Source organism: Perognathus longimembris, chromosome 4 (assembly GCF_023159225.1).
Source record: "Perognathus longimembris pacificus isolate PPM17 chromosome 4, ASM2315922v1, whole genome shotgun sequence".
Lineage (NCBI taxonomy): Eukaryota > Metazoa > Chordata > Mammalia > Rodentia > Heteromyidae > Perognathus > Perognathus longimembris.
This window is the reverse complement of record NC_063164.1, coordinates 47,968,309-47,979,862: the sequence shown is the minus strand read 5'-3', so window position 1 is coordinate 47,979,862 and position 11,554 is coordinate 47,968,309.

Sequence of the window (11,554 nt, the reverse complement as noted above, 5' to 3'; positions counted from 1 at the left end):
TCTTTTCAAAGTCAATCTAAGTTTACCTATAATTACACCAAATAAATTGTTGACACAAGCCTGCTTATAAGGAATCAAAAGTTTTCCAAATAGATTATCAGTTATTTCAACTGGGGAAAAGCTAAAAATGAATACCCAGTGTTCTCCCTCTTGCTGCCATCAATACATTTTTACTTAAGACTGATCTGTTAGTCGAAGGAAGCCTGTAGCTCACTCATATAACCCTAGCTACTCAGGAAATTGAGATCTGAGAATCAAGATTCAAAGCCACACTAAGTAGACAAATCTAAGGACACTTATCCCTAATTAGCCATAAAAACCCAAGTGGCTCAAGTGGAAGAGTTCAGTCATCAGAGAAAAGCCTATTACTGTGGGAGGTGCCCACGCCAAAAAGAAGACTGGTTTCTCTGTTTTAAGTATTATTAAAACATAGAGACAGTATCATAAGCATTATACCCTTTGAGTAACATCATTCTAATCTAAATTAGACAAATTAGTAATCAAGAGGCAAGTTCATTTATCACGCCAAAATTAAAGGTATATAGGCTTATTAAAAGTCTGTATATAAGTGTCTACAATGACAAATTCGTTCTACTCATACTTTTGTATTATGCTTGCAGAATTAAAATAGTTGTAAGTGTAAAAACTTTTCTCCACTTATCTCTATAACTGTTTGCAATCAACAATGTGTGAAGTTTGTTTTTAAAAAATCATCTCTTGCTAGGCCTACACCTGTTATCCCAGCACTTGAGGCTAAGGAAGGAAGATGGCAATATTTATATCAGTCTGGGTTTTATCTTATATTTGTGCATATTGAACATAACATTGAAGAGGAGAATGCATTTTTCATGCCTCTTTATTAAGTTGAATTTTTTTCTGGTTTTAAAAAGTTACCAATCTCTGGGAAGTTTCTTTAAAATCAGATTTTTTCACAATAGTTTGAGGAGCACTATTCTATGCGATTCACTTGATTTATGAGCTCTTAAAAATAAAGATGAGTAACTTTTATAAAACGAATGTAATCCTTATAAGATTTTATTACCTATAAAACGATGGAATTCTGTCACACAAGACATTGTGTAAAGTACCTTTGAAGACAAGTTAAAAAAAAAACCCACCAGTTTTCACATTCAGTGTCTGCCGATCTCATCCATAGTCACAGTGGTAGAGGTGGACAGAAAATGCACCGTCTGGATCATGATGCCCACTTGAGATTACAATAACTATCATCACCAGAGAAGGTATTAAGGACTGTGGAGAAGGCAGAGGGAGTATAGAATGAAGCCCCTGAATGCTTCATTGTGAGCCACATTCACTTTTTCACATGGTTTCTCTAGCTTTTCTTTTTCTTTTTGTGGAACTGTCATTTGTTGACTGACTATAAGACCTCATGCTTGCTAGGCAAGCCCTGTACATCTTGAATTATGCTCCTAATTCTTTTTTTTTTTTAATTCCACAGGCTGGCCTCAAACTCTGGATTCTCTGCTTCTACCTACCAAGTTGCTTGGGTTATAAGAATGGCTATAGTTGGGTGCTGGTGGCTCATGCTTGTAATCCTAGCTACTCAGGAGGCTGAGATCTGAGGATCACAGTTCAAAGCCAGCCCAGGCAAGGAATTCCATGAGACTCTTATTTCTGAGGTAACCATCAGAAAATTAGAAGTGGCATTGTGGCTCAAAGTGGTAGAGCGCTAGCCTTGAGCTGAAGAGCTCAGGCAAGTGTGCAGGCCCAGAGTTCAAACCCCACAACAGACCAAAATAAGTAAGTAAATAAATGAATAAAAAAGTGGTTATAGCCACCATACGTAGCTACTTTCTAGGTTAATTTTTCTTGCTCATCCCATGACAACAGACAATGTGACCTTCCCTGCCCTGAAAACCCTGAAATTGGAAAAATGCTAGGCTATATTAGCCAACACTAACCAATCTTGGAGTATGTAGACTTATACACTGGGATTACCAAGACTAGAAAAAGGTACAAGTATAGAAGGAAGTCAGTAATAATAACTCAGTGCTTCAATTAGGACAAAAATATATAAATACTCGAATGCTTAAATACATCTTTATTGAGATTTAATTCAAATGGAATCTAAAATTTAAAGTGTTTACGTCAATGGGTTTTGTTATTCACAGTATTCTACAACCATCATCAAGACCTAAGTTTAAAACATTTAAATAATGTATTAATACATTGACTTATGTATACACAGAAATCATGCACATGTATATTTTTATTGAATAACAAAATGAACTTATGGTCATGTTAGAGAAGAATTAATACAAGGAAATGAGCTCCTTGTACTCCCATCAATTGCTCCAGAGGGGAGTTGAGGACTCTTCCCCCTCAGAAGTGGCTGGAATGAGTCTGCTTTCTTCTCCAGCCATGGCACTTCCTCCTGACGATAGATAGCACTTGGCTGCTAGCTGTGCCTCCCACTGTTGGTCAGTGGTGTTTGTAGCTTCTCAATGTTCACTTTTGTCTGGTTGCAACTCCTAATCCACTTTTGAGCCAGTCACAGCACACCAGATAACGATTTTACCTCCCACTAACATGGGTTAGGTTCAAAATGGATGTCTACAGAAAAGAGCTGTGTGCTCCTTACCTTTTCCTTCTAAATCTTAAATTTCTGAAACTACTTCCTGCTTCCAAGTGTGGCTTTTGCTTTGGTGTCTCTCTCCCCATAATTCCCACCCTTCTCTTTGACTCTTTAGGAAATCTGATTGCCACTCTTGGAAGGGTATCTGGGATTACCTGTTCTTGATGTACTTTTATTATTTTAATGGCTAGACATGGAGCCAAAGAAGTATCTTCCCAAATGCAAGTATCTTGCTTTTTCCCAAGTGCTTCACTCCAGAGGGCCACAGCCACCAACCACAGCCCATGTGGAAGGCTTCATGGATTAAAACAATAAATGGGTTCATCTGGAAAGAAGGAAGGGGATGGAAACCCCAAATGATTTAAAAATAAATTTAAGGAAAATATAGCTCCCTAAGGTAAACTTTCCAGTGAAAAGGTAAACATCATAAAAATGTGGTCTCTGTTTCAGGTATTCTGGAAACAGACTCACTTTCAGGATTGGGAGAGCTAGTGCAATCATCAACAGAATTACAGGCAGAATCCTGTGTTTCAGGCTTATGTGGCACTTTCCTTCCTCTCTCAAATAGTTTTTTTCTGTCTTGCAGAACTAAAGGTTGGAATTTTGGCCCTGATAAATGACTGACTGGTGCTTTCACTAACATGTATTTAAGTAACTTAGAATTTGCAAACATTAGACAAAAGCCAAGTGGTTTGCCTTTTCATTGCCTATAGGGAAACTGATAGTTCAACTAAATCATGTAGGGAACTTTGATGACAGAAAATTACAGCCTAATCAGATCTCTTCCACAACTTTTGAGCCCTCAGCATGTTCCAGCATTGACTGGGGACAGAATTGGCCTGTCCTAAACTCATAAGGACAGTAGTCTCTAGAGTAGAGACAACTATTACGCATCTATGAGATAGCCTTACTCTATGCTAGACAAGTATGGAGGCCTAGGAGAGTTCATGGTAGAGGGAGTAACATCTCCATGGAAACTATCACTCTCTTCTAATTCTCAGAATTCACTTCACTGCTTAATTTTTGGATCAATGGACATGAGTACAGAATTCAAACCTACCCCACTATTCCACTCAGCTGAGAAGTTATTTCCCAAAGCCAGGAAAGAGCAAAACAGAAATGCTGCCTCAAAATATTTGGAATGAGGTTTTCAACAATTGAATTGAACTGCATATATTCTAAGCAAAAGCAACTGACATTTTTTTTCTCAGTTTTCTTTGTCCTCTACCATATTGACACTGGTACTTAGTCTGATAGTAAGATTTTCATTTTTAAAAAAGCAGAACATCTACAACTCCTCTCTATTATTAATACATATTGTCTTTTGTGAGTGATGAATTCAGACAAGTATCCCTGTCCTTATTTTCCATCATTGTCGGTCATAAATCATGGAACCTAGAAGTGATAATGTGGTTTGGCTTTGGGTAATTGTGCTGGCTAGAGCTCTAGATGTTCATGTCTCCAGTTTTATTGTGTTGGGAAGACAGACAGCTCTTCCAAGTTGCTGATGGAGATGTTGGCGGTGGCCCAGCTCTCTTGGGTGATGGTATGTGGATTGCTTACTCTAAGGGATTGCTTTCGTTTGGCCAGAAATTTCCTTCATGACAGTGTCTCCATCATTTGGAAGGCCATGAACAAAATAGCAGTATTTCTCTTCTCTCTGCAGTTACTGGGAGGGTAGGAGTAGGAGAGGTGGAATGAGCACATTGAATTTGAAAGCATAAAAGAAAATAAGTGAGTCATCTTAAATGCATACACATGAGTTCAATCCCTTTCCCTCTCCTCTGCTTCCCATCCTCATTCCTTTCCACATCCACTCCTTAAACATCTTATATGCCCGGAACTACCCTGAGCATCGTGAAAATCCTAAAGGAGTTCATGGTGTGGCACAGGAAATACTAATATAAGGACAAATTTAGAGACAAGTGTCGACTTTGATGGGATATATTAAGGGTCACATTAGCTGCTATAACAAACTTCAAATATTCAATGACTTAATGCATTACAAGTTATTTCTCAGATAGCAATCCAAAGCAGATGTTCCTTATCTGTGGGAGGCTTTTCTTGCTGTAGTGATAAAGGACTCAGATTTCTCTCTTGAGGCAAGGCCTTTCTCTGTATTTAAAATCATTTTCAGCCCTTAGAGACAGTGAAGAGGGCATGTAAGCCACTTCCCAGAAACTCTACTTTTGTTCATTTTCCATCAGAGAAAACTTGTCACACGACCCCAGCTAGAGGCAAAGGATGCTGGGAAACACAGTCTCTGATCAGGCAGCTGCATTCCACAATAATGGAAGAAACTAGAACAGTGAGCCACATGGAAAACTTGATGTCTCCCTCTGTATCTCTCTCTTTTTTCTCTGTCTCTCCTCAACCTGGCACCAAATAATATTTTAGAAGATAATGCAACACAGAATAGAAAAAACACCTAGTAGAGACACAAAATAAACTAGAAAGGACATCAAAATTTGTGAGTCCAGAGATTTAAATACAAGCAGGCCTAACCTTTTAATTAAGAAAGCATAATAGTGTTTATGTCACCTCTCATTTTCAAATCTTCCACGACAGTGTAATTTGCCTCATTTTCTTTTTTTTCTTCAAGGGATCATAAAAATTAAATCTAAAATAAATTCAGTTTTTCAGCTAGCAGGTTTGGTTGCCCTTCATGATACCTAATTTACCAAGTTCCCTTTAGTGGGGACCATCTTCCAGCCTGGGAAATGAGCCACTACCTTCGAAGTCAGGTTTGTTAGCTTTTTTTTTTTTTTTTTTGCCTGAATCCCCTTCATTTTTTCTAACAGCCTCAGTGAGCACAGTTTCTTTTCCTCCTAATGTGGTGGAGAATAAGATGAAAGGAAAATTTCCTTAATTCAATAGTGAAACTTTCCAGTTGTGAAGCACTTTGAAATACAACTAATTAATAAACACAACTCTCTTCCAAGGCAGTAGGATTGCTCTTCTCATTTTTCACAGCTGAGAAGGCTGCAGTTAAAATAGGTTGCCCCGGGCTGCACACCTCATCTGTGGAAGAACTTTGAGGCACCAGACCTGAATTCTCTTAGGATGGCATGTTGCCTCTCTGGAGAGTAATCGGCTTTTATATGGGTTATAGCTATCAGTGACTTCCTCAACGACTCCACAGTGCCCCTGGCACCAGCTATGCAATTAGTAATGTTCTTGTCACCGACTCTGAGTAACCCATTAAGGAGAATAAAGAAAAAGTGACTTACTGGATATCCCTATCTCTCACAAACACTTCTGGAGATGGGAGAAATGGCTTTGCAATCACAAAGCTATTTAGTATGTACTAAATTGGGACTCAAAGATGCAAAAGATTGTTTATATCCGCATCATATTAAGACTTCCAGACCAAAATTATCATTGTTATTTCACTGAGAAATTGAGACCCTGAGTTGGTTGCTCCCAATGGTAATCATTATAGGCTCCATCCAAATGTCATGGTTTTGTGTTGGATCAACAATGAATCTGCTTGTAGATAAATAGCTCTGATGGCAGCTAGTTCAGTGAGAAAAAAACTATCACAAGTGATAGTTACATGAGAGGCCTTACCTTGGCCACATCTTTTGTGATGGAATTGGTTTAGAATTGTTTCACCTAAAGGCTCAATAGTATGTGCATATGACCATATTTATCGAAATGAACTCCAAGAAATAGAAACACGTTGTTTTCTTTTCATTGCTATTTTTGTTTTCTTTACTTTTTGTCTTGTTTATTTGTCATTGGGAGGGGAAGGGGTGCATAGAAAGGGTGAGACAAAGGGTGAACCAACACAGCAGTGATACTCACTAGAAACTATGTTGTCAATGAACTAAACAACTTGTGGGTAGGTACGAGAGGAAAAAACTGTGAGAGAGCAGGGGAATGGGTGACACTGTTCTAAAAGAATTGTACTCATTACCTGAATCATGTAACTGTAACCCCTCTGTACATCACCTTTACAATAACAATATATATGTGTGTATGTGTGTAGTTGTGTGTGTGTATGTGTAAATTGTTCCATAGCTGAAGAGTTGCCAGTTGCCTTAGTAGTAATGGAAGCTGCAGCCATTCTATGAAGCTCAAAATGCTTTTAGTGTACCCACAGTTAAAACATTTATTTTTCCAGGACTGTATCATAATTTAATTACATAGTATAGGATTTGTCATTATAAACATTGAAAGCTGTCAAGTATAAGCTAAATCCCAAAGATAAAACATATATCTTAGTAAAATCTTTGCCTCCCTTCTTGAAGTATATCCTGTTTATGTTACTGACAGACTGATAGCAATGAATAAATCTAGCCAGGTCACTACACTCTGAGTTCTATTTTATTTGTGATTGTAGTGAGATTTGATGCTAATGTTACAAAATTGCACTCTTCTCTATAAGAATGCCTACATTTTGCAAGGTGGCTTCTACAACATATATATGACCCATATAATACACAGCATATTGGAAAGACCATAGGAAACCAGATTGAAAAATATTTTATTATTTTTATATTCATTACAGGTTGGAATAATAATGTTTTGAACATGTTGGGTTAATTATATTGTACGTTACACTGCAACTATTAGAACATTTTAAATTCTGTGTCAGGTTCACAAATTGCTGTTGGAAAATAGTCATAGAATGGTAACCTTCGTAAGATTTCCTACGAAGACATATTTCTATGAAAAAATTTGTAAGAATTCTTTGTAAGAACCTTTGTAAGAATTTCCTATGAATGCATATTCCTATGAAAGCATATTCAATTACTGAGACCCCAGACTATCAGAAAAATCAACTGTTAGCTTTCCTTAGAACAAATGTTGTTCAAGTAAAAGGTATTTTCTGACTTTTGAATAATAAGTCTTTAGTGTGTTTTTGCTTTTTCTAGTATTAGAAAAAGATTGTAAGGAAAATATTATTCCTTTTCTACTGTGTTTTTTTTTTTCTGTGCTAGTTAATCAAAGAACTCAGACTCTGTCCCTGCTTGACAAATTCTCACTGAGCACATTCCCAGTCAGGAAAATATTTCTCTTCTCTTTCTCCTCTGGTTACTGATACATGTCCTCCAGGACAGTACCACATCACTGCTTCTTGAAAGTCTTCCCTACTACCATAGTACTTACCATAGTACTTCTGACTGTCCCTATGTCTAGGGGCCTAGGGATAGATTAGGTGCTCCTATTCTGTGCCATAGCAAACTTATACTTAGCACCTTACTGTTCCTTTTACTTTCAGAGACTCTGTACATTTTTATTTTGTTGTTGTTGTTATTGTTATTGTTATTGTGTATGCCAGTCCTGGGGCTTGAACTCAGGATCTCAGTGCTATCCCTGAGCTTTTTTGCTCAAGGCTAGAGTTCTATCACTTGATGCACAACTCTACTTTTAGATTTTTGGTAGTTAATTAGAGATAAGAGTTTCATAAGTTTTTCTGCCCCAGCTGACTTTGAACTTGGATCCTCAGATCTCAGCCTCCTGAGTAGCTAGGATTACAAGTATGAGCCACTAGAACTGGGCTATTTTATTAATTTTAGAAAATTTCCTGTATCTAGTACAATGCTAGAAACCTTTCACAGCCATTTGTTGAATGACTGCTTAATTAAAAATGGAATGAATAAAAACAATTCTTTAGCCAACAGTGTTGTTTCAGAACTAATAGTAGTATACATTTAATTGGCACTTTGTAAAAGTCATGTTACTTGAATAATGACAGTTTTGGGGGACCATTCTTTCTCATTAAAGACCTCCACATATAATTTAACTATTTTTAAATACTCTATTTTATAAATCACAATTCTTTAGCTACTCAACTTAAGAATGTTGCGATAATAACATTGATGACCATGGATTGCTATGTAAAAATTAGAAAGTAAAAAAAATAAGCAAATCACTTGTATTTCTATAACACAAGCCAACCAAGTTTATAGTGGAAAGGGCACTAGTTATTTACATAAAGCATTTGTTGTTGTTGAGAAAGTGCCTATAGAAAAATTAATGTTTGGAGCATTATATAATTTACTGTCAATTCCTAGACATCCTGAGAGTTTTTGATGGAAAAGAAGAAACCTTGACTCATAATAGAAGACCCAAGAGTTAGGCCAGCAGTCCAAGATCCTCTTTTTTCTCATGGCCACGTCTGAGTCAATGAAACCTATGAAAAGCCCAAGTGGAGCTACCTCATGGATTACAAGTGGCTTGTCACCTGGTTGTCGTTCAGTCAGAAAAGGTCTGGGAAAGTTCTGTCTTCTCCATGGTGAAGAGCTTCAGCTTAATTGTGCCATAGGTCTGTTTCACTGGACTAGCCCTGGAGAAAAACTTGTTGCTCTGCTCCCTCCATCAGTGCTTTCAATTAAACCTAGTACATAATTACTGTCTTCTTTTGAGGGAAGGAAGAAATGGAGACATTAAGAATTTGCCCAAGGAGAGAACCATGTTGGAAATCTTGGAGACAACAGTCTGGGGAATTTTTTACTGCATCACGCTGCCTCATGGAAATGCCTCAGGAAGATCTCCCTGCCTGCTTTTACTTTATGATACAAGCTCGAATGTTTCCAGACACACCCTGTGTGTGGTCACTTTGCTTCCCATGGGCGTGTTTACCTGTGCCATTCCATGGGCTTGTTCTCCTTGAGCCAACATGATTCCACTGACCTAACAACCACAGCGAGTCCAGTGGATGCCTGTGCTGCTGGAGCCACGATGCCGTTCAGCATTATTTTTCATTCAAACCTCCTTTAGGATGACTCCCAAGCACCTGCAGTGCCCATTCAAGAAGATCAACAAATGGCTGAAGACAGATTTCTCAGCCAGAGGAAAGAATTATTACCTTACCATCAGTCTAATGAAAACAGAGGTGAAATACCAACCTGCACTAGATAAACAGTGCACGGAGCCATCCATCACGCTCAGCCGTGCTGAGCAGAACACCCTAACCGACTTCACATGAACGCTGTGGTCTGGCTCAGACAGGCGCGCACAGCATCTGGGAGCTGGGACCTTTCCTCGCAAGTTTCTGTCAAAATAAAGACCTGGACAGGAATCCTTTAAGCCCTTCCTTCTCCCAACCTAAATTTCTTTTTCTCTCTCTGGCCACAGACAGCAATAGCGTCTTACTGGCTTGTATCTCACCTGCACACTTTACTAACTTGTTTTCCTGTCACGTGTGGTTTCTCCCTTTGGATCTAGTCGTTACCCCACCGCTGGAGGCAGCTCTTCCTCAGGAACTCCTCATTGATAATTTGCATATCCATTCACCTAATAGAAATGCCTACCTGGTTGCTCTGGGCATGGTGCATAACTTACTCGTGCAAAGCCTAGGGGAGAAGATAGAAATGTTATGTAAGAAAAGACTTTTCCATTGCTTTACAAATATATCATCACTTATTTTGCTTCCACAATATTCTGTGTGGTTGGTTGGGGGTGGGGGGGGGGGCGCGCATTATTAAAATCCATGCCAAAACGGGAGAAAACTGGGACCTTGAATATTCTTTTAACATGTGATTACATTGAGGTGTACCAACCCAATTTACAGATTTCCTTTCACCCAACCAGACTTCTTTGTTCAGATTTCTCCTTTGTCTCAAAACTCTTAAAACCAAATTCTGTATAGGATCTATCAAGTCAATTCCTATAGAAGACCTTCTACCTGAATGTTTTTCCTTTATCTTTTTTTTTTTTCATCTAGAAATCATACATTGATAGGCTCAGAGAATCTAGGCAGCTTGTAAGGTGGGCACTGAAATGTAATAGATGCTTTTGGGTGTGGCTATTGCCAAGCCCAGTGCCTGAGACAAATAAAAGGAAGTGGCTACTGTTAAGATCCATGTGAATGGGGTTGTTGTTGTTGTTGTTGTTGTTGTTGCTAGGGATTCTCCATCCATGAGTTCTGAGATCTATGGCCACTGATCTGGTCTATCTAGCAGCAGTAATCCTGGCAGACAAAGTGACAGTCCTGCTTCTGACCATGTAAGTAGATGCAAACAGGTGAGGATGAACAAACAGAAAGAAATCAGTGTGATCAGGATCAGTATTGTCATGGATCATAGTCATTCATCCTTATGGCAGTAGCCCACAGTTAATTGGTGAGTACAAAGAAAATCATTACTGTGTTCTGCAATGATCTGTTACTCATAGTTAACTCTAGTAAAATGAAATTAAATAGAAATAATCAATTCCCATGTTTTAAATTATGTACCCTTCTCTGTGATGTTACAACTTCTTGTTCTGTCCCATCTAGGATATGACTCAGTCCTTTGGTTAGTGTATTCACACTGTATATAACACCTACCTGTTAGTCATTAGGAGTCATCTAGGTTATCAGATTGACTGTCACAGTGTCAAAATGCTTTGTCTACATAACCCTTATTTCACTCAATAACGGTTTTAAAATGCAAGTGTGATGATGCTGACAATAGATATATGCTAAAGAGAAGTCATTTGGTGTATCTTTTATGTGAAAAAGTGAACATTATTTACTTAAGGAGAAAGACCATCAAATGTTGAGGTTGCTAAGATCTATAGTGTGAATGGGGCTTTTACCCAGGAATTCATGAAGAAAAAGAAATTCATGAGCATTTCTCCTTCACACTCAAACTGCCAAAGTTACAGCTATAGTGCAGGATAAGTGTCTCATGAAGATGATTAAGGCATTAAATTTGTATATGCATAAACAGGTTAAGTACTATCCTCAGTATAAAATATCCACTAGGGGTCTTGAAACGAGTTTCAGGGGACCACTGTTTATAAGTCATCTTTCCTCAGTAGTTTCTTGTTTCTTCTATTGTATGCAATCTCACATGGCAATGTTTGTGCACTGAACACATCAAACTTCAATATTGATTTATTTTACTTTCCAACTCTACTTAGTGTAAAGCATAATCAGTGATTATAAAGGAAATGTAACTGTTTCAAATGTAGATTAAATGCTTTAAAATAGTTAACATGTTCAAATGCATGGTTCTCAGTAGC